The sequence below is a fragment of the Oncorhynchus clarkii genome, unplaced genomic scaffold (assembly GCF_045791955.1).
Source record: "Oncorhynchus clarkii lewisi isolate Uvic-CL-2024 unplaced genomic scaffold, UVic_Ocla_1.0 unplaced_contig_6576_pilon_pilon, whole genome shotgun sequence".
NCBI classification, from domain to species: Eukaryota; Metazoa; Chordata; class Actinopteri; order Salmoniformes; family Salmonidae; genus Oncorhynchus; species Oncorhynchus clarkii.
This window is the reverse complement of record NW_027258031.1, coordinates 3,158-25,000: the sequence shown is the minus strand read 5'-3', so window position 1 is coordinate 25,000 and position 21,843 is coordinate 3,158. Positions and strand designations below refer to the sequence as shown.

General features: G+C 40.5%; 1 pseudogene; it reads left to right on the top strand.

The window, feature by feature from the left end:
* LOC139394594 (calcium/calmodulin-dependent protein kinase type II delta 2 chain-like) overlaps positions 1-12,797 on the top strand; it is a 59,225-nt pseudogene extending 46,428 nt beyond the window's left edge.
* Positions 12,798-21,843: the final 9,046 nt, after the last annotated feature.

Sequence of the window (21,843 nt, the reverse complement as noted above, 5' to 3'; positions counted from 1 at the left end):
TCTGGTCCCTCAGTAAAGTCCCGTAGATCTCTCCATTACTCATCACTACATCCTGAATCAGAAGGTTGTCTGGTCCCTCAGTAAAGTCCCGTAGATCTCTCCATTACTCATCACTACATCCTGAATCAGAAGGTTGTCTGGTCCCTCAGTAAAGTCCCGTAGATCTCTCCATTACTCATCACTACATCCTGAATCAGAAGGTTGTCTGGTCCCTCAGTAAAGTCCCGTAGATCTCTCCATTACTCATCACTACATCCTGAATCAGAAGGTTGTCTGGTCCCTCAGTAAAGTCCCGTAGATCTCTCCATTACTCATCACTACATCCTGAATCAGAAGGTTGTCTGGTCCTGAATCAGAGGGTGGTCTGGTCCCTCGATAAAGTCCCGTAGATCTCTCCATTACTCATCACTACATCCTGAATCAGAAGGTTGTCTGGTCCCTCGGTAAAGTCTCGTAGATCTCTTCATTACTCATCACTACATCCTGAATCAGAAGGTTGTCTGGTCCCTCGGTAAAGTCCCGTAGATCTCTCCATTACTCATCACTACATCCTGAATCAGAAGGTTGTCTGGTCCCTCGGTAAAGTCTCGTAGATCTCTTCATTACTCATCACTACATCCTGAATCAGAAGGTTGTCTGGTCCCTCGGTAAAGTCCCGTAGATCTCTTCATTAGTCATCACTACATCCTGAATCAGAAGGTTGTCTGGTCCTGAATCAGAGGGTTGTCTGGTCCTGAATCAGAAGGTTGTCTGGTCCCTCAGTAAAGTCTCGTAGATCTCTTCATTACTCATCACTACATCCTGAATCAGAAGGTTGTCTGGTCCCTCTGTAAAGTCCCGTAGATCTCTTCATTACTCATCACTACATCCTGAATCAGAAGGTTGTCTGGTCCTGAATCAGAAGGTTGTCTGGTCCCTCAGTAAAGTCCCGTAGATCTCTTCATTACTCATCACTACATCCTGAATCAGAAGGTTGTCTGGTCCTGAATCAGAGGGTTGTCTGGTCCCTCTGTAAAGTCCCGTAGATCTCTTCATTACTCATCACTACATCCTGAATCAGAAGGTTGTCTGGTCCCTCAGTAAAGTCCCGTAGATCTCTTCATTACTCATCACTACATCCTGAATCAGAAGGTTGTCTGGTCCCTCTGTAAAGTCCCGTAGATCTCTCCATTACTCATCACTACATCCTGAATCAGAAGGTTGTCTGGTCCTGAATCAGAAGGTTGTCTGGTCCCTCAGTAAAGTCTCGTAGATCTCTTCATTACTCATCACTACATCCTGAATCAGAAGGTTGTCTGGTCCCTCTGTAAAGTCCCGTAGATCTCTTCATTACTCATCACTACATCCTGAATCAGAAGGTTGTCTGGTCCCTCTGTAAAGTCCCGTAGATCTCTTCATTACTCATCACTACATCCTGAATCAGAAGGTTGTCTGGTCCCTCAGTAAAGTCCCGTAGATCTCTTCATTACTCATCACTACATCCTGAATCAGAAGGTTGTCTGGTCCCTCTGTAAAGTCCCGTAGATCTCTTCATTACATCCTGAATCAGAAGGTGGTCTGATCCCTCGGTAAAGTCCCGTAGATCTCATCACTACATCCTGAATCAGAAGGTGGTCTGGTCCCTCGGTAAAGTCCCGTAGATCTCTTCATTACATCCTGAATCAGAAGGTTGTCTGGTCCCTCTGTAAAGTCCCGTAGATGTCTTCATTACTCATCACTACATCCTGAATCAGAAGGTTGTCTGGTCCCTCTGTAAAGCCCCGTAGATCTCTCCATTACTCATCACTACATCCTGAATCAGAGGGTTGTCTGGTCCTGAATCAGAAGGTTGTCTGGTCCCTCGGTAAAGTCCCGTAGATCTCTCCATTACTCATCACTACATCCTGAATCAGAAGGTTGTCTGGTCCCTCGGTAAAGTCCCGTAGATCTCTCCATTACTCATCACTACATCCTCAATCAGAAGGTTGTCTGGTCCCTCGGTAAAGTCCCATAGATCTCTCCATTACTCATCACTACATCCTGAATCAGAAGGTTGTCTGGTCCCTCGGTAAAGTCCCGTAGATCTCTCCATTACTCATCACTACATCCTGAATCAGAGGGTTGTCTGGTCCCTCGGTAAAGTCCCGTAGATCTCTCCATTACTCATCACTACATCCTGAATCAGAAGGTTGTCTGGTCCCTCTGTAAAGTCCCGTAGATCTCTTCATTACTCATCACTACATCCTGAATCAGAGGGTTGTCTGGTCCTGAATCAGAGGGTTGTCTGGTCCCTCAGTAAAGTCCTGTAGATCTCTCCATTACTCCCACTTTGTTTTCAAACTTCCCAGTTGAAGTAAACCAATGTAAGTGTTGGTTAACTCTTGAGGTCCCTCTTGTCTCCACTAAGTTAAAGGTAATTCCTCTTTTTAGTTTGAGCTCTCCTCGTCTGGGTTCCCCGGTACCACTAGGGCAGTTTAAAACCCTAATGATGAATGAGTTCACTGAGATTTGGGTTCCCCGGTACCACTAGGGCAGTTTAAACCCCTAATGATGAATGAGTTCACTGAGATTTAGGTTCCCCGGTACCACTAGGGCAGTTTAAACCCCCTAATGATGAATGAGTTCACTGAGATTTGGGTTCCCCGGTACCACTAGGGCAGTTTAAATCCCTAATGATGAATGAGCTCTCCTCGTCTGGGTTCCCCGGGACCACTAGGGCAGTTTAAACCCCTAATGATGAATGAGCAGTGAGATTTGGATTCCCCGGTACCACTAGGGCAGTTTAAACCCCTAATGATAAATGAGCTCTCCTCATCTGGGTTCCCCGGGACCACTAGGGCAGTTTAAACCCCTAATGATGAATGAGCAGTGAGATTTGGGTTCCCCGGTACCACTAGGGCAGTTTAAATCCCTAATGATGAATGAGCTCTCCTCGTCTGGGTTCCCCGGTACCACTAGGGCAGTTTAAACCCCTAATGATGAATGAGCTCTCCTCGTCTGGGTTCCCCGGGACCACTAGGGCAGTTTAAACCCCTAATGATGAATGAGCTCTCCTCGTCTGGGTTCCCCGGTACCACTAGGGCAGTTTAAACCCCTAATGATGAATGAGCTCTCCTCGTCTGGGTTCCCCGGTACCACTAGGGCAGTTTAAACCCCTAATGATGAATGAGCTCTCCTCGTCTGGGTTCCCCGGTACCACTAGGGCAGTTTAAACCCCTAATGATGAATGAGCTCTCCTCGTCTGGGTTCCCCGGTACCACTAGGGCAGTTTAAACCCCTAATGATGAATGAGCAGTGAGATGTGGGTTCCCCGGTACCACTAGGGCAGTTTAAACCCCTAATGATGAATGAGCTCTCCTCGTCTGGGTTCCCCGGTACCACTAGGGCAGTTTAAACCCCTAATGATGAATGAGCTCTCCTCGTCTGGGTTCTCCGGTACCACTAGGGCAGTTTAAACCCCTAATGATGAATGAGCTCTCCTCGTCTGGGTTCCCCGGTACCACTAGGGCAGTTTAAACCCCTAATGATGAATGAGCTCTCCTCGTCTGGGTTCCCCGGTACCACTAGGGCAGTTTAAACCCCTAATGATGAATGAGCTCTCCTCGTCTGGGTTCCCCGGTACCACTAGGGCAGTTTAAACCCCTAATGATGAATGAGCTCTCCTCGTCTGGGTTCCCCGGTACCACTAGGGCAGTTTAAACCCCTAATAAGATGTGTAATTGTTTTGATTAAATGTAATTTAATGTATCTGTGTCTGTTACTGTATCTTGTAGTTTAAATATTTGTATTGTTTATTGTATTGATCATATTGATTATTGGAATTGTTGTCCTCACGGCACCATTGGAAATGAGACGCGAGGTCTCAATGGAATCCCCTGTAAAAAATAACATTCTCTCTCAATTCAACTACATTCAAGGGGCTTTCTTGGCATGGGAAACATGAGTTAACATTTCCCAAAGCAAGTGGAAGTAGATAATATACAAAAGTGAAAAAAACAACACAATATAAAATGAACAGTAAACATGACGTTCTCTGTCTGCAGCAACGGTCCACTGTAGCTTCCATGATGCACAGACAGGAGACTGTGGAGTGTCTGAAGAAGTTCAACGCCAGGAGAAAACTCAAGGTAACACTAACTCTTCCACTGTCCTCTGTTCTATTCAGAGACTCAAGGGATGTGTCTCTCCCTATACCCTATTCCCTATACTCTATTCCCTATTCCCTATACCATGTACTACTGTCTACCCAGAGCTCTATACCCTATTCCCTATACCGTGTCTAACCAGATCTCTATTCCCTATTCCTTATTCCCTATACCCTATTCCCTATACCATGTACTACTGTCTACACAGAGCTCTATACCCTATTCCCCCTGTACCGTGTCTAACCAGATCTCTATACCCTATACCATGTACTACTGTCTACACAGAGCTCTATACCCTATTCCCCCTACACCGTGTCTAACCAGATCTCTATACCCTATACCATGTACTATTGCCTACCCAGAGCTCTATACCCTATATCCTATACCCTATTCCATATACCCTATTCATTATTCCCTATACCCTATTCCCTATACAATGTACTACTGTCTACCCAGAACTCTATACCCTATTCCCAATACCCTATTCCTTATACCCTATTCCCTATACCATGCACTACTGTCTACCCAGAGCTCTATACCCTATTCCCTATACCCTATTTCCTGTTCCCTATACCCTATTCCCTATACTATGCACTACTGTATACCCAGAGCTCTATTCCCTATACCCTATTCCCTATACCCTATTCCATGTTTCCTATACCTTATTTCCTGTACCCTATACTCTATTCCCTATACCTTATACCCTATTCCTTATACCCTATGCCCTATTCCCTGTACCCTATACTCTATTCCCTAAACCTTATACCCTATTCCTTATACCCTATTCCCTGTACCCTACACTTTATTCCCTATACCTTATACCCTATTCCCTATTCCTTATACCCTATACCCTATTCCATATTCTCTGTACCCTATACTCTATTCCCTATTCCCAATACCTTATACCCTATTCCCTATTCCTTATACCCTATACCCTATTCCTTATACCCTATACCCTATTCCCTATTCCCTATTCCCTATTCCCTATTCCTTATACCCTATTCCCTATTCCTTATACCCTATACCCTATTCCCTATTCCTTATACCCTATTCCCTATTCCTTATACCCTATACCCTATTCCCTATTCCCTATTCCGTATACCCTATTCCCTATTCCCTGTACCCTATACTCTATTCCCTATTCCCTATTCCTTATACCCTATTCCCTATTCCTTATACCCTATACCCTATTACCTATTCCCTATTCCCTATTCCTTATACCCTATTCCCTATTCCCTATTCCGTATACCCTATTCCTTATACCCTATTCCCTATTCCCTATTCCGTATACCCTATTCCTTATACCCTATTCCCTATTCCTTATACCCTATTCCTTATACCCTATTCCCTATTCCCTATTCCGTGCACTACTACAAGGCCCATAGATGTCTGATCAAAAGGACTTTTCAACCATTGTTTGTTTGTTCATAGTATTTAATTAATTAATTAATTAGACTTCATAGTATTTAATTAATTAATTAGACGGCATAGTATTTAATTAATTAATTAGACTTCATAGTATTTAATTAATTAATTAGACTTCATAGTATTTAATTAATTAATTAGACTTCATAGTATTTAATTAATTAATTAGGCTTCATAGTATTTAATTAATTAATTAGACTTCATAGTATTTAATTAATTAATTAGACTTCATAGTATTTAATTAATTAATTAGACTTCATAGTATTTAATTAATTAATTAGACTTCATAGTATTTAATTAATTAATTAGACTTCATAGTATTTAATTAATTAATTAGACTTCATAGTATTTAATTAATTAATTAGACTTCGTGGTATTTAATTAATTAATTAGACTTCATAGTATTTAATTAATTAATTAGACTTCATAGTATTTAATTAATTAATTAGACTTCATAGTATTTAATTAATTAATTAGACTTCATAGTATATAATTATACACTTCTGTTTCTGTTTATTATTATTGTCAAAAAGAAAATATCACAATAAATATCCTTTAATTAAAAAGAGTAGTGCCTTTTATAGGGAAGAGGGCACCCTTTGGGACGTAGCCAAGCACACACCCTTTTATAGGGACTAGGGCACCCTTTGGGATGTAGCCAAGTACACACCCTTTTATAGGGACTAGGGCACCCTTTGGGACGTAGCCAAGCACACACCCTTTTATAGGGACTAGGGCACCCTTTGGGACGTAGCCAAGTACACACCCTTTTATAGGGACTAGGGCACCCTTTGGGATGTAGCCAAGTACACACCCTTTTATAGGGACTAGGGCACCCTTTGGGATGTAGCCAAGTACACACCCTTTTATAGGGACTAGGGCACCCTTTGGGACGTAGCCAAGCACACACCCTTTTATAGGGAAGAGGGCACCCTTTGGGACGTAGCCAAGCACACACCCTTTTATAGGGACTAGGGCACCCTTTGGGACGTAGCCAAGCACACACCCTTTTATAGGGAAGAGGGCACCCTTTGGGACGTAGCCAAGCACACACCCTTTTATAGGGACTAGGGCACCCTTTGGGATGTAGCCAAGCACACACCCTTTTATAGGGACTAGGGCACCCTTTGGGATGTAGCCAAGCACACACCCTTTTATAGGGACTAGGGCACCCTTTGGGATGTAGCCAAGCACACACCCTTTTATAGGGAAGAGGGCACCCTTTGGGACGTAGCCAAGCACACACCCTTTTATAGGGAAGAGGGCACCCTTTGGGACGTAGCCAAGTACACACCCTTTTATAGGGACTAGGGCACCCTTTGGGACGTAGCCAAGCACACACCCTTTTATAGGGAAGAGGGCACCCTTTGGGACGTAGCCAAGTACACACCCTTTTATAGGGACTAGGGCACCCTTTGGGACGTAGCCAAGCACACACCCTTTTATAGGGAAGAGGGCACCCTTTGGGACGTAGCCAAGTACACACCCTTTTATAGGGACTAGGGCACCCTTTGGGACGTAGCCAAGTACACACCCTTTTATAGGGACTAGGGCACCCTTTGGGATGTAGCCAAGTACACAACCTTTTATAGGGACTAGGGCACCCTTTGGGACGTAGCCAAGCACACACCCTTTTATAGGGACTAGGGCACCCTTTGGGATGTAGCCAAGTACACACCCTTTTATAGGGACTAGGGCACCCTTTGGGATGTAGCCAAGCACACACCCTTTTATAGGGAAGAGGGCACCCTTTGGGACGTAGCCAAGCACACACCCTTTTATAGGGACTAGGGCACCCTTTGGGATGTAGCCAAGCACACACCCTTTTATAGGGACTAGGGCACCCTTTGGGATGTAGCCAAGCACACACCCTTTTATAGGGACTAGGGCACCCTTTGGGATGTAGCCAAGCACACACCCTTTTATAGGGAAGAGGGCACCCTTTGGGACGTAGCCAAGCACACACCCTTTTATAGGGAAGAGGGCACCCTTTGGGACGTAGCCAAGTACACACCCTTTTATAGGGACTAGGGCACCCTTTGGGACGTAGCCAAGCACACACCCTTTTATAGGGAAGAGGGCACCCTTTGGGACGTAGCCAAGTACACACCCTTTTATAGGGACTAGGGCACCCTTTGGGACGTAGCCAAGCACACACCCTTTTATAGGGAAGAGGGCACCCTTTGGGACGTAGCCAAGTACACACCCTTTTATAGGGACTAGGGCACCCTTTGGGACGTAGCCAAGTACACACCCTTTTATAGGGACTAGGGCACCCTTTGGGATGTAGCCAAGTACACACCCTTTTATAGGGACTAGGGCACCCTTTGGGATGTAGCCAAGCACACACTCTTTTATAGGGACTAGGGCACCCTTTGGGACGTAGCCAAGTACACACCCTTTTATAGGGACTAGGGCACCCTTTGGGACGTAGCCAAGTACACACCCTTTTATAGGGACTAGGGCACCCTTTGGGACGTAGCCAAGCACACACCCTTTTATAGGGACTAGGGCACCCTTTGGGACGTAGCCAAGCACACACCCTTTTATAGGGACTAGGGCACCCTTTGGGACGTAGCCAAGCACACACCCTTTTATAGGGAAGAGGGCACCCTTTGGGACGTAGCCAAGCACACACCCTTTTATAGGGACTAGGGCACCCTTTGGGACGTAGCCAAGCACACACCCTTTTATAGGGAAGAGGGCACCCTTTGGGACGTAGCCAAGCACACACCCTTTTATAGGGACTAGGGCACCCTTTGGGACGTAGCCAAGCACACACCCTTTTATAGGGACTAGGGCACCCTTTGGGATGTAGCCAAGCACACACTCTTTTATAGGGACTAGGGCACCCTTTGGGACGTAGCCAAGCACACACCCTTTTATAGGGACTAGGGCACCCTTTGGGATGTAGCCAAGTACACACCCTTTTATAGGGACTAGGGCACCCTTTGGGACGTAGCCAAGCACACACCCTTTTATAGGGACTAGGGCACCCTTTGGGACGTAGCCAAGCACACACCCTTTTATAGGGACTAGGGCACCCTTTGGGACGTAGCCAAGCACACACCCTTCTATAGGGAATAGGGCACCCTTTGGGACGTAGCCAAGCACACACCCTTTTATAGGGACTAGGGCACCCTTTGGGACGTAGCCAAGCACACAACCTTTTATAGGGACTAGGGCACCCTTTGGGATGTAGCCAAGCACACACCCTTTTATAGGGACTAGGGCACCCTTTGGGATGTAGCCAAGCACACACCCTTTTATAGGGAAGAGGGCACCCTTTGGGACGTAGCCAAGCACACACCCTTTTATAGGGAAGAGGGCACCCTTTGGGACGTAGCCAAGTACACACCCTTTTATAGGGACTAGGGCACCCTTTGGGACGTAGCCAAGCACACACCCTTTTATAGGGAAGAGGGCACCCTTTGGGACGTAGCCAAGTACACACCCTTTTATAGGGACTAGGGCACCCTTTGGGACGTAGCCAAGCACACACCCTTTTATAGGGAAGAGGGCACCCTTTGGGACGTAGCCAAGTACACACCCTTTTATAGGGACTAGGGCACCCTTTGGGACGTAGCCAAGTACACACCCTTTTATAGGGACTAGGGCACCCTTTGGGATGTAGCCAAGCACACACCCTTTTATAGGGACTAGGGCACCCTTTGGGACGTAGCCAAGCACACACCCTTTTATAGGGACTAGGGCACCCTTTGGGACGTAGCCAAGCACACACCCTTTTATAGGGAAGAGGGCACCCTTTGGGACGTAGCCAAGCACACACCCTTTTATAGGGACTAGGGCACCCTTTGGGACGTAGCCAAGCACACACCCTTTTATAGGGAAGAGGGCACCCTTTGGGACGTAGCCAAGCACACACCCTTTTATAGGGACTAGGGCACCCTTTGGGATGTAGCCAAGCACACACTCTTTTATAGGGACTAGGGCACCCTTTGGGACGTAGCCAAGCACACACCCTTTTATAGGGACTAGGGCACCCTTTGGGATGTAGCCAAGTACACACCCTTTTATAGGGACTAGGGCACCCTTTGGGACGTAGCCAAGCACACACCCTTTTATAGGGACTAGGGCACCCTTTGGGACGTAGCCAAGCACACACCCTTTTATAGGGACTAGGGCACCCTTTGGGACGTAGCCAAGCACACACCCTTCTATAGGGAATAGGGCACCCTTTGGGACGTAGCCAAGCACACACCCTTTTATAGGGACTAGGGCACCCTTTGGGACGTAGCCAAGCACACAACCTTTTATAGGGACTAGGGCACCCTTTGGGACGTGGCCAAGCACACACCCTTTTATAGGGAAGAGGGCACCCTTTGGGATGTAGCCAAGCACACACTCTTTTATAGGGAAGAGGGCACCCTTTGGGATGTAGCCAAGCACACACCCTTTTATAGGGAAGAGGGCACCCTTTGGGATGTAGCCAAGCACACACCCTTTTATAGGGACTAGGGCACCCTTTGGGATGTAGCCAAGCACACACCCTTTTATAGGGAAGAGGGCACCCTTTGGGACGTAGCCAAGCACACACCCTTCTCTTTCTCACCCCCTTTTCCACCTGCTTTGAAATGATCAGCCCTTCAGTAGAGACTATAGTACCACTGCTGTTGTCTGGTGAAATGATCAGCCCGTCAGTAGAGACTATACTACCACTGCTGTTGTCTGGTGAAATGATCAGCCCGTCAGTAGAGACTATACTACCACTGCTGTTGTCTGGTGAAATGATCAGCCCGTCAGTAGAGACTATAGTACCACTGCTGTTGTCTGGTGAAATGATCAGCCCGTCAGTAGAGACTATAGTACCACTGCTGTTGTCTGGTGAAATGATCAGCCCGTCAGTAGAGACTATAGTACCACTGCTGTTGTCTGGTGAAATGATCAGCCCGTCAGTAGAGACTATACTACCACTGCTGTTGTCTGGTGAAATGATCAGCCCGTCAGTAGAGACTATAGTAACACTGCTGTTGTCTGGTGAAATGATCAGCCCTTCAGTAGAGACTATAGTACCACTGCTGTTGTCTGGTGAAATGATCAGCCCGTCAGTAGAGACTATACTACCACTGCTGTTGTCTGGTGAAATGATCAGCCCGTCAGTAGAGACTATAATACCACTGCTGTTGTCTGGTGAAATGATCAGCCCGTCAGTAGAGACTATACTACCACTGCTGTTGTCTGATGAATTGATCAGCCCGTCAGTAGAGACTATAATACCACTGCTGTTGTCTGGTGAAATGATCAGCCCTTCAGTAGAGACTATACTACCACTGCTGGTGAAATGATCAGCCCTTCAGTAGAGACTATACTACCACTGCTGTTGTCTGGTGAAATGATCAGCCCTTCAGTAGAGACTATAATACCACTGCTGTTGTCTGGTGAAATGATCAGCCCTTCAGTAGAGACTATAATACCACTGCTGTTGAAATGATCAGCCCTTCAGTAGAGACTATAATACCACTGCTGTTGTCTGGTGAAATGATCAGCCCTTCAGTAGAGACTATAATACCACTGCTGTTGAAATGATCAGCCCTTCAGTAGAGACTATAATACCACTGCTGGTGAAATGATCAGCCCTTCAGTAGAGACTATAATACCACTGCTGTTGAAATGATCAGCCCTTCAGTAGAGACTATACTACCACTGCTGTTGTCTGGTGAAATGATCAGCCCTTCAGTAGAGACTATACTACCACTGCTGTTGTCTGGTGGCCCTTCAGTAGAGACTATACTACCACTGCTGTTGTCTGGTGAAATGATCAGCCCGTCAGTAGAGACTATACTACCACTGCTGTTGTCTGGTGAAATGATCAGCCCTTCAGTAGAGACTATAGTACCACTGCTGTTGTCTGGTGGCCCTTCAGTAGAGACTATACTACCACTGCTGTTGTCTGGTGAAATGATCAGCCCTTCAGTAGAGACTATACTACCACTGCTGGTGAAATGATCAGCCCTTCAGTAGAGACTATACTACCACTGCTGTTGTCTGGTGAAATGATCAGCCCTTCAGTAGAGACTATAGTACCACTGCTGTTGTCTGGTGAAATGATCAGCCCTTCAGTAGAGACTATAGTACCACTGCTGGTGAAATGATCAGCCCTTCAGTAGAGACTATAGTACCACTGCTGTTGTCTGGTGAAATGATCAGCCCTTCAGTAGAGACTATAGTACCACTGCTGGTGAAATGATCAGCCCTTCAGTAGAGACTATACTACCACTGCTGTTGTCTGGTGAAATGATCAGCCCGTCAGTAGAGACTATAGTAACACTGCTGTTGTCTGGTGAAATGATCAGCCCTTCAGTAGAGACTATAGTACCACTGCTGTTGTCTGGTGAAATGATCAGCCCGTCAGTAGAGACTATACTACCACTGCTGTTGTCTGGTGAAATGATCAGCCCGTCAGTAGAGACTATAATACCACTGCTGTTGTCTGGTGAAATGATCAGCCCGTCAGTAGAGACTATACTACCACTGCTGTTGTCTGATGAATTGATCAGCCCGTCAGTAGAGACTATAATACCACTGCTGTTGTCTGGTGAAATGATCAGCCCTTCAGTAGAGACTATACTACCACTGCTGGTGAAATGATCAGCCCTTCAGTAGAGACTATACTACCACTGCTGTTGTCTGGTGAAATGATCAGCCCTTCAGTAGAGACTATAATACCACTGCTGTTGTCTGGTGAAATGATCAGCCCTTCAGTAGAGACTATAATACCACTGCTGTTGAAATGATCAGCCCTTCAGTAGAGACTATAATACCACTGCTGTTGTCTGGTGAAATGATCAGCCCTTCAGTAGAGACTATAATACCACTGCTGTTGAAATGATCAGCCCTTCAGTAGAGACTATAATACCACTGCTGGTGAAATGATCAGCCCTTCAGTAGAGACTATAATACCACTGCTGTTGAAATGATCAGCCCTTCAGTAGAGACTATACTACCACTGCTGTTGTCTGGTGAAATGATCAGCCCTTCAGTAGAGACTATACTACCACTGCAGTTCTTCTTCTCTCTTTTTATTAGCATTTCTCTTTTCTAAAAATCTTTAATTAGTGAATTGCTCTCTCTTCCCCTCCTCTTTTCTGCTCTCTCTTCCCCTCCTCTTTTCTGCTCTCTCCTCCCCTGCTCTTTTCTGCTCTCCATCCTTCCCTCCTTTCTTTCTGTCCCCTCCACTCTTTCAGGGAGCCATTTTGACCACTCTGCTGGTAACAAAAAACTTCTCAGGTACGTCCTTCTCTCTCTCTCTGTCCTTCGCTCTCTCTCTCTGTCCTTCACTCTCTCTCTCTGTTCTCTCCCTCTGTATCTCTCTCTGTCCATTGCTCTCTCTCTGTTCTCTCCCTCTGTCTCTCTCTCTTTCTCACTGTCTCTCTCTCTCTCTGTTCTCTCCCTCTGTCTCTCTCTCTCTCTCTCTCTCTCTGTCCTTCACTCTCTCTCTCTGTTCTCTCCCTCTGTCTCTCTCTCTGTCCATTGCTCTCTCTCTGTTCTCTCCCTCTGTCTCTCTCTCTTTCTCACTGTCTCTCTCTCTCTCTGTTATCTCCCTCTGTCTCTCTCTCTGTCTCTCTCTCTGTTCATTGCTCTCTCTCTGTTCTCTCCCTCTGTCTCTGTCTCTCTTTCTCATTGTCGCTCTCTCTCTCTCTGTCTCTCTCTCTGTCTTGCTTTCTCGCTCTCTCTCTCTCTTTGTCCTCTCTCTTTCTCTCTGTCTCTTGCTCTGTCTCTCTCTCTCTCTGTCTCTCTGTCTCTGTCTCTCTCTCTGTCCTTTGCTCTCTCTCTGTTCTCCCTCTGTCTCTCTCTCTTTGTCCTCTCTCTCTGTCTCTCTTTCTCTCTTTCTCTCTGTTTCTCTGTCTCTCTCTCTCTGTCTGTCTCTGTCTCTCTCTCTCTCTCTCTCTCTCTCCCTCTCTCTCTCTCTCTCTCTCTCTCTCTCTCTCTCTCTCTCTCTCTCTCTCTCTCTCTCTCCCTCTCTGTCTCTCTCTCTCTCTGTGTGTGTAAAACTCCAAAAGTAATTTCACTTTACTACCCATATCTGTCTGTTTTGCAGTTATTTTGATTCATGTTTTTCTTTAGGATTAAATAATCTGATTTTATTTTTACTTTACAATTAATAATTTTCTTCTTTTTAATTGTTTTTTTTATTTCTTTACATCCTTTGTTTGGGATGTGGTACCCTCGAGGTAAGAACTCACTTCCTCTCCGTCAGCCAATCAGTGGCCAGTGTTTCATGTCACTTCCTCTCAGTCAGCCAATCAGTGGCCAGGGCCTCATGTCACACCCTTTGTCGGTACTCTTATACCCCTTTCACACAATATCGGGCCGATCCCAACCAAACTGTGCTGGCTCTGATATTTTCTTGTCACATTGTCTCTTGTCGGCACGGTTACAGTAACTATGGAGGATGCGTAACCAGGCCGGCTCAGTACAGCTTGGTTTGGTTTGACTCAGTAGTGTGAAAATCCCTTTTAAAACATCTTGATTTTATAATAGTACATTAGTGAATATAGTATATATATATATATATATATATATATATATATATATATATATACACATTGCATTGGGAAGTATGGAGATCCCTTGACTTTATCCACATTTTGTTACGTTACAGCCTTATTCTAAAATGGATTTAATTGTTGTTTATCAATCTACACACAATACCCCATAATAACAAAGCAAAAACGTATGTTAAAAAAACAACTGAAATCTTGTTTCTCATGTGGTCTGAGTGTCCTTTTGGTGCCTTTTGGCAAACTCCAAGCGGGCTGTCATGTGCCTTTTAATGAGGAGTGGCTTCCGTCTGGCCACTCTACCATAAAGGCCTGATTGGTGGAGTGCTGCAGAGATGGTTGTCCTTCTGGAAGGTTCTCCCATCTCCACAGAGATGGGAGCTCTGTCAGAGTGACCATCGGGTTCTTGGTCACTTCCCTGATCAAGGCCCTTCTCCGCCGATTGCTCAGTTTACTCAGAGGCCACTGTGTTCGTGGGGACATTCTATGCTGCAGAAATGTTTTGGTACCCTTCTCCAGATCTGTGCCTCGACACAATCCTGTCTCGGAGCTCTACGGACAATTCCTTCAGACCTCATGGCTTTGTTTTTGCTCTGTCAACTCTGGGATTTTATATAGACAAGTGTGTTCCTTTCCAAATCATGTCGAATCAATTGAGTTTACCACAGGTGGACTCCAATCAAGTTGTAGAAACATCTCAAGGATGATCAACGGAAACAGGATGCACCGGAGCTCAATTTGGAGTCTCATAGCAAAGGGTCTGAATACTTATGTAAATACGGCTGTTTCTAAAAACCTCTTTTCACTTTGCCATTATGGGGTATTGTGTGCAGATTGCTGAGGATTTTTTTTAAATGTAATACATTTTAGAATATGGCTGTAACGTAACAAAATATGGGAAAAAGTGAAGGGGTCTGAATACTTTCCGAATGCACTGTATATAAACAGGATGTTGTGAATACAGTACATTCACATCCACAGAATACTTAATGTAGTATATATACAATATATATGCAGTATATTATGAATGGTGAATATAGTACATTCACAGAATACTTCATGTAGTATATATACAGTATGTAAATGAAATATTATAAATAATAAATATAGTACATTCACATCAACAGAATACTTCATGTAGTATATATACAGTATATATGCAGTATATTATGAATAGTGAATATAGTACATTCACATTCACAGAATACGTAATGTAGTATATATACAGTATATATGCAGTATATTATGAATAGTGAATATAGTACATTCACATTCACAGAATACTTCATGTAGTATATATACAGTATATATGCAGTATATTATGAATAGTGAATATAGTACATTCACATTCACAGAATACTTCATGTAGTATATATACAGTATATATGCAGTATATTATGAATAGTGAATATAGTACATTCACATTCACAGAATACTTCATGTAGTATATATACAGTATATATGCAGTATATTATGAATAGTGAATATAGTACATCCACAGAATACTTCATGTAGTATATATACAGTATATATGCAGTATATTATGAATAGTGAATATAGTACATTCACATTCACAGAATACATAATGTAGTATATATACAGTATATATGCAGTATATTATGAATAGTGAATATAGTACATCCACAGAATACTTCATGTAGTATATATACAGTATATATGCAGTATATTATGAATAGTGAATATAGTACACTCACATTCACAGAATACTTCATGTAGTATATATACAGTATATATGCAGTATATTATGAATAGTGAATATAGTACATCCACAGAATACTTCATGTAGTATATATACAGTATATATGCAGTATATTATGAATAGTGAATATAGTACATTCACATCCACAGAATACTTCATGTAGTATATACTATATGTAAAATATGTTGTAGCATGACGATGCAGATGCATGCAATGATTTTATACCATGACTTTAATACCATGACTTTAATACCATGACTTTAAAACCATGACTTTAATACCATGACTTTAATACCATGACTTTAATACCATGACTTTAATACCATGACTTTAATACTGACTTTAATACCATGACTTTAATACCATGACTTAATACCATGACTTTAATACTGACTTTAATACCATGACTTTAATACCATGACTTAATACCATGACTTTAATACCATGACTTAATACCATGACTTTAATACTGACTCTAATACCATGACTTTAATACCATGACTTTAATACTGACTTTAATACCATGACTTTAATACCATGACTTTAATACTGACTTTAATACTGACTTTAATACTGACTTTAATACCATGACTTTAATACTGACTTTAATACTGACTTTAATACTGACTTTAATACCATGACTTTAATACCATGACTTTAATACCATGACTTTAATACTGACTTTAATACTGACTTTAATACCATGACTTTAATACCATGACTTTAATACTGACTCTAATACCATGACTTTAATACCATGACTTTAATACCATGACTTTAATACTGACTTTAATACCATGACTTTAATACCATGACTTTAATACTGACTTTAATACCATGACTTTAATACCATGACTTTAATACTGACTTTAATACTGACTTTAATACTGACTTTAATACCATGACTTTAATACTGACTTTAATACTGACTTTAATACTGACTTTAATACCATGACTTTAATACCATGACTTTAATACCATGACTTTAATACTGACTTTAATACTGACTTTAATACCATGACTTTAATACTGACTTTAATACCATGACTTAATAATGACTTTAATACCATGACTTTAATACTGACTTTAATACTGACTTTAATACCATGACTTTAATACCATGACTTTAATACCATGACTTTAATACTGACTTTAATACCATGACTTTAATACCATGACTTTAATACTGACTTTAATACCATGACTTTAATACCATGACTTTAATACTGACTTTAATACTGACTTTAATACTGACTTTAATACCATGACTTTAATACTGACTTTAATACTGACTTTAATACTGACTTTAATACCATGACTTTAATACCATGACTTTAATACCATGACTTTAATACTGACTTTAATACTGACTTTAATACCATGACTTTAATACTGACTTTAATACCATGACTTAATACTGACTTTAATACCATGACTTTAATACTGACTTTAATACTGACTTTAATACCATGACTTTAATACTGACTTTAATACTGACTTTAATACCATGACTTTAATACTGACTTTAATACCATGACTTAATACTGACTTTAATACCATGACTTTAATACTGACTTTAATACTGACTTTAATACCATGACTTAATACTGACTTTAATACCATGACTTTAATACCATGACTTTAATACTGACTCTAATACCATGACTTTAATACTGACTTTAATACCATGACTTTAATACCATGACTTTAATACTGACTTTAATACCATGACTTAATACCATGACTTTAATACCATGACTTAATACCATGACTTAATACCATGACTTTAATACTGACTTTAATACCATGACTTTAATACTGACTTTAATACCATGACTTTAATACCATGACTTTAATACCATGACTTTAATACCATGACTTTAATACCATGACTTAATACCATGACTTAATACCATGACTTTAATACTGACTCTAATACCATGACTTTAATACTGACTTTAATACTGACTATAATACTGACTTTAATACCATGACTTTAATACTGACTTTAATACCATGACTTAATACTGACTTTAATACCATGACTTTAATACCATGACTTTAATACTGACTCTAATACCATGACTTTAATACTGACTTTAATACCATGACTTTAATACCATGACTTTAATACTGACTTTAATACCATGACTTAATACCATGACTTTAATACCATGACTTAATACCATGACTTAATACCATGACTTTAATACTGACTTTAATACCATGACTTTAATACTGACTTTAATACCATGACTTTAATACCATGACTTTAATACCATGACTTTAATACCATGACTTTAATACCATGACTTAATACCATGACTTAATACCATGACTTTAATACTGACTCTAATACCATGACTTTAATACTGACTTTAATACCATGACTTTAATACCATGACTTTAATACCATGACTTTAATACTGACTCTAATACCATGACTTTAATACCATGACTTTAATACTGACTCTAATACCATGACTTTAATACTGACTTTAATACCATGACTTTAATACCATGACTTTAATACCATGACTTTAATACTGACTCTAATACCATGACTTTAATACCATGACTTTAATACTGACTTTAATACCATGACTTTAATACTGACTTTAATACCATGACTTTAATACTGACTTTAATACCATGACTTTAATACTGACTTTAATACTGACTTTAATACTGACTTTAATACTGACTTTAATACCATGACTTTAATACTGACTTTAATACTGACTTTAATACTGACTTTAATACTGACTTTAATACCATGACTTTAATACTGACTTTAATACCATGACTTTAATACTGACTTTAATACCATGACTTTAATACTGACTTTAATACTGACTTTAATACTGACTTTAATACTGACTTTAATACCATGACTTTAATACTGACTTTAATACTGACTTTAATACTGACTTTAATACCATGACTTTAATACTGACTTTAATACTGACTTTAATACTGACTTTAATACTGACTTTAATACCATGACTTTAATACTGACTTTAATACCATGACTTTAATACTGACTTTAATACCATGACTTTAATACTGACTTTAATACTGACTTTAATACTGACTTTAATATCATGACTTTAATACTGACTTTAATACCATGACTTTAATACTGACTTTAATACCATGACTTTAATACTGACTTTAATACTGACTTTAATACTGACTTTAATACCATGACTTTAATACTGACTTTAATACTGACTTTAATACTGACTTTAATACTGACTTTAATACCATGACTTTAATACTGACTTTAATACCATGACTTTAATACTGACTTTAATACCATGACTTTAATACTGACTTTAATACTGACTTTAATACCATGACTTTAATACCATGACTTTAATACTGACTTTAATACTGACTTTAATACCATTACTTTAATACTGACTTTAATACCATGACTTTAATACTGACTTTAATACTGACTTTAATACCATGACTTTAATACCATGACTTTAATACTGACTTTAATACTGACTTTAATACCATGACTTTAATACTGACTTTAATACTGACTTTAATACTGACTTTAATACTGACTTTAATACCATGACTTTAACTTTAATACCATGACTTTAATACTGACTTTAATACCATGACTTTAATACTGACTTTAATACCATGACTTTAATACTGACTTTAATACTGACTTTAATACCATGACTTTAATACCATGACTTTAATACTGACTTTAATACTGACTTTAATACCATTACTTTAATACTGACTTTAATACCATGACTTTAATACTGACTTTAATACCATGACTTTAATACCATGACTTTAATACCATTACTTTAATACCATGACTTTAATACCATGACTTTAATACTGACTTTAATACTGACTTTAATACCATTACTTTAATACTGACTTTAATACCATGACTTTAATACTGACTTTAATACCATGACTTTAATACCATGACTTTAATACCATGACTTTAATACTGACTTTAATACTGACTTTAATACCATGACTTTAATACCATTACTTTAATACCATGACTTAATACCATGACTTTAATACCATGACTTTAATACCATGACTTTAATACCATTACTTTAATACTGACTTTAATACCATGACTTTAATACTGACTTTAATACCATGACTTTAATACCATGACTTTAATACCATGACTTTAATACTGACTTTAATACCATGACTTTAATACTGACTTTAATACCATGACTTTAATACCATGACTTTAATACTGACTTTAATACCATGACTTTAATACCATGACTTTAATACCATGACTTAATACCATGACTTTAATACCATGACTTTAATACCATGACTTTAATACTGACTTTAATACTGACTTTAATACTGACTTTAATACTGACTTTAATACTGACTTTAATACCATGACTTTAATACCATGACTTTAATACCATGACTTTAATACCATGACTTTAATACTGACTTTAATACTGACTTTAATACCATGACTTTAATACCATGACTTTAATACTGACTTTAATACCATGACTTTAATACCATGACTTTAATACTGACTTTAATACTGACTTTAATACCATGACTTTAATACTGACTTTAATACTGACTTTAATACTGACTTTAATACCATGACTTTAATACCATGACTTTAATACCATGACTTTAATACTGACTTTAATACTGACTTTAATATCATGACTTTAATACCATGACTTTAATACCATGACTTTAATACTGACTTTAATACCATGACTTTAATACTGACTTTAATACTGACTTTAATACTGACTTTAATACTGACTTTAATACTGACTTTAATACCATGACTTTAATACCATGACTTTAATACTGACTTTAATACTGACTTTAATACTGACTTTAATACCATGACTTTAATACCATGACTTTAATACCATGACTTTAATACCATGACTTTAATACCATGACTGTAATACTGACTTTAATACTGACTTTAATACCCTTACATACATTAAGGGAACATTTCGGCATTTCGTGTATGATCAGTGAGAAAGTCCATATTGCAAATGTACGGTCCCTTACTAGACGTCCGAAATCGTTTGTAAAATTCGCGGTCGGCGTCGGGCCGTGCGGTAGGGCCAGACCTACCGGGAAGTCATCAAATGAACTTTGTCGGACATTCGGTTTCCGTTTTATAAAATAAACAAGTTTTTGAGCGTTTTTCCGCTGTCCCGGAATTTCCCACAAGAGGGCATACGGAATCATATGGCAATTTGGCAAAACATCACGAATCACGACGGGGCCTTATCTCGAAAACGGAAAATATTTCGAAGCCGAAACTCGGTGAGCGTAGGTTTGGCATAATGGGCAGTTGGCCCCGAACAAGATGGCGTCCAGGCCTCGACGGTTTTTGAGTTATGGCCGTTTTTCTGGGATTAAAGGTCCTAAATGGAAATAGAGAAATTATTTTTCCACTTCAGGTCAAAGTCAAGGAGCCTCCGGTGTCAATAAAAAAAAAAACAGCCATTTATCTATCGTCATTTAAGAGAAACGGAACAATGACATCTTGGTGATGGTCACAAATAGGCGTTTTTTTTTTTCAACGGTTACAGATCCAGTTGCAGGGTGTTCATACGAATCTTTTTAAAGTGTGCTGCGGAGCTCTGCGACATTTCTGTGATTTTCTATGATTTTCTGAAATAACACACACATACTAAACCCTCCGTAAATAACTCAGTTCTTAACGTAAAGACTTAAAACTCAGGATTCTGTAAAAGCATACCCCAATGAGGATATGTGGTTAATTATAGCTTCCTGTGCCAACCGGAAGTGCCTTAAATGGTGTCTCAGGGGCTGTTTCGAAGGGTTAAAAAAGTCAGATCTGTCCAAAACTTCATATATGTGATTAGGCAACCCCCATGAACTGTAAATCAGTCATTTTTCCCCAAAAAATTAAAAGGAAAAAAAAATCACACTAAAACACAACTTGAATGGAGGGACGTATTGGGGTGCGTAGAGACAGACAGTGGCTGCAATAGTTAGCTTTGTTCGAGCTAAAAAAGAACCG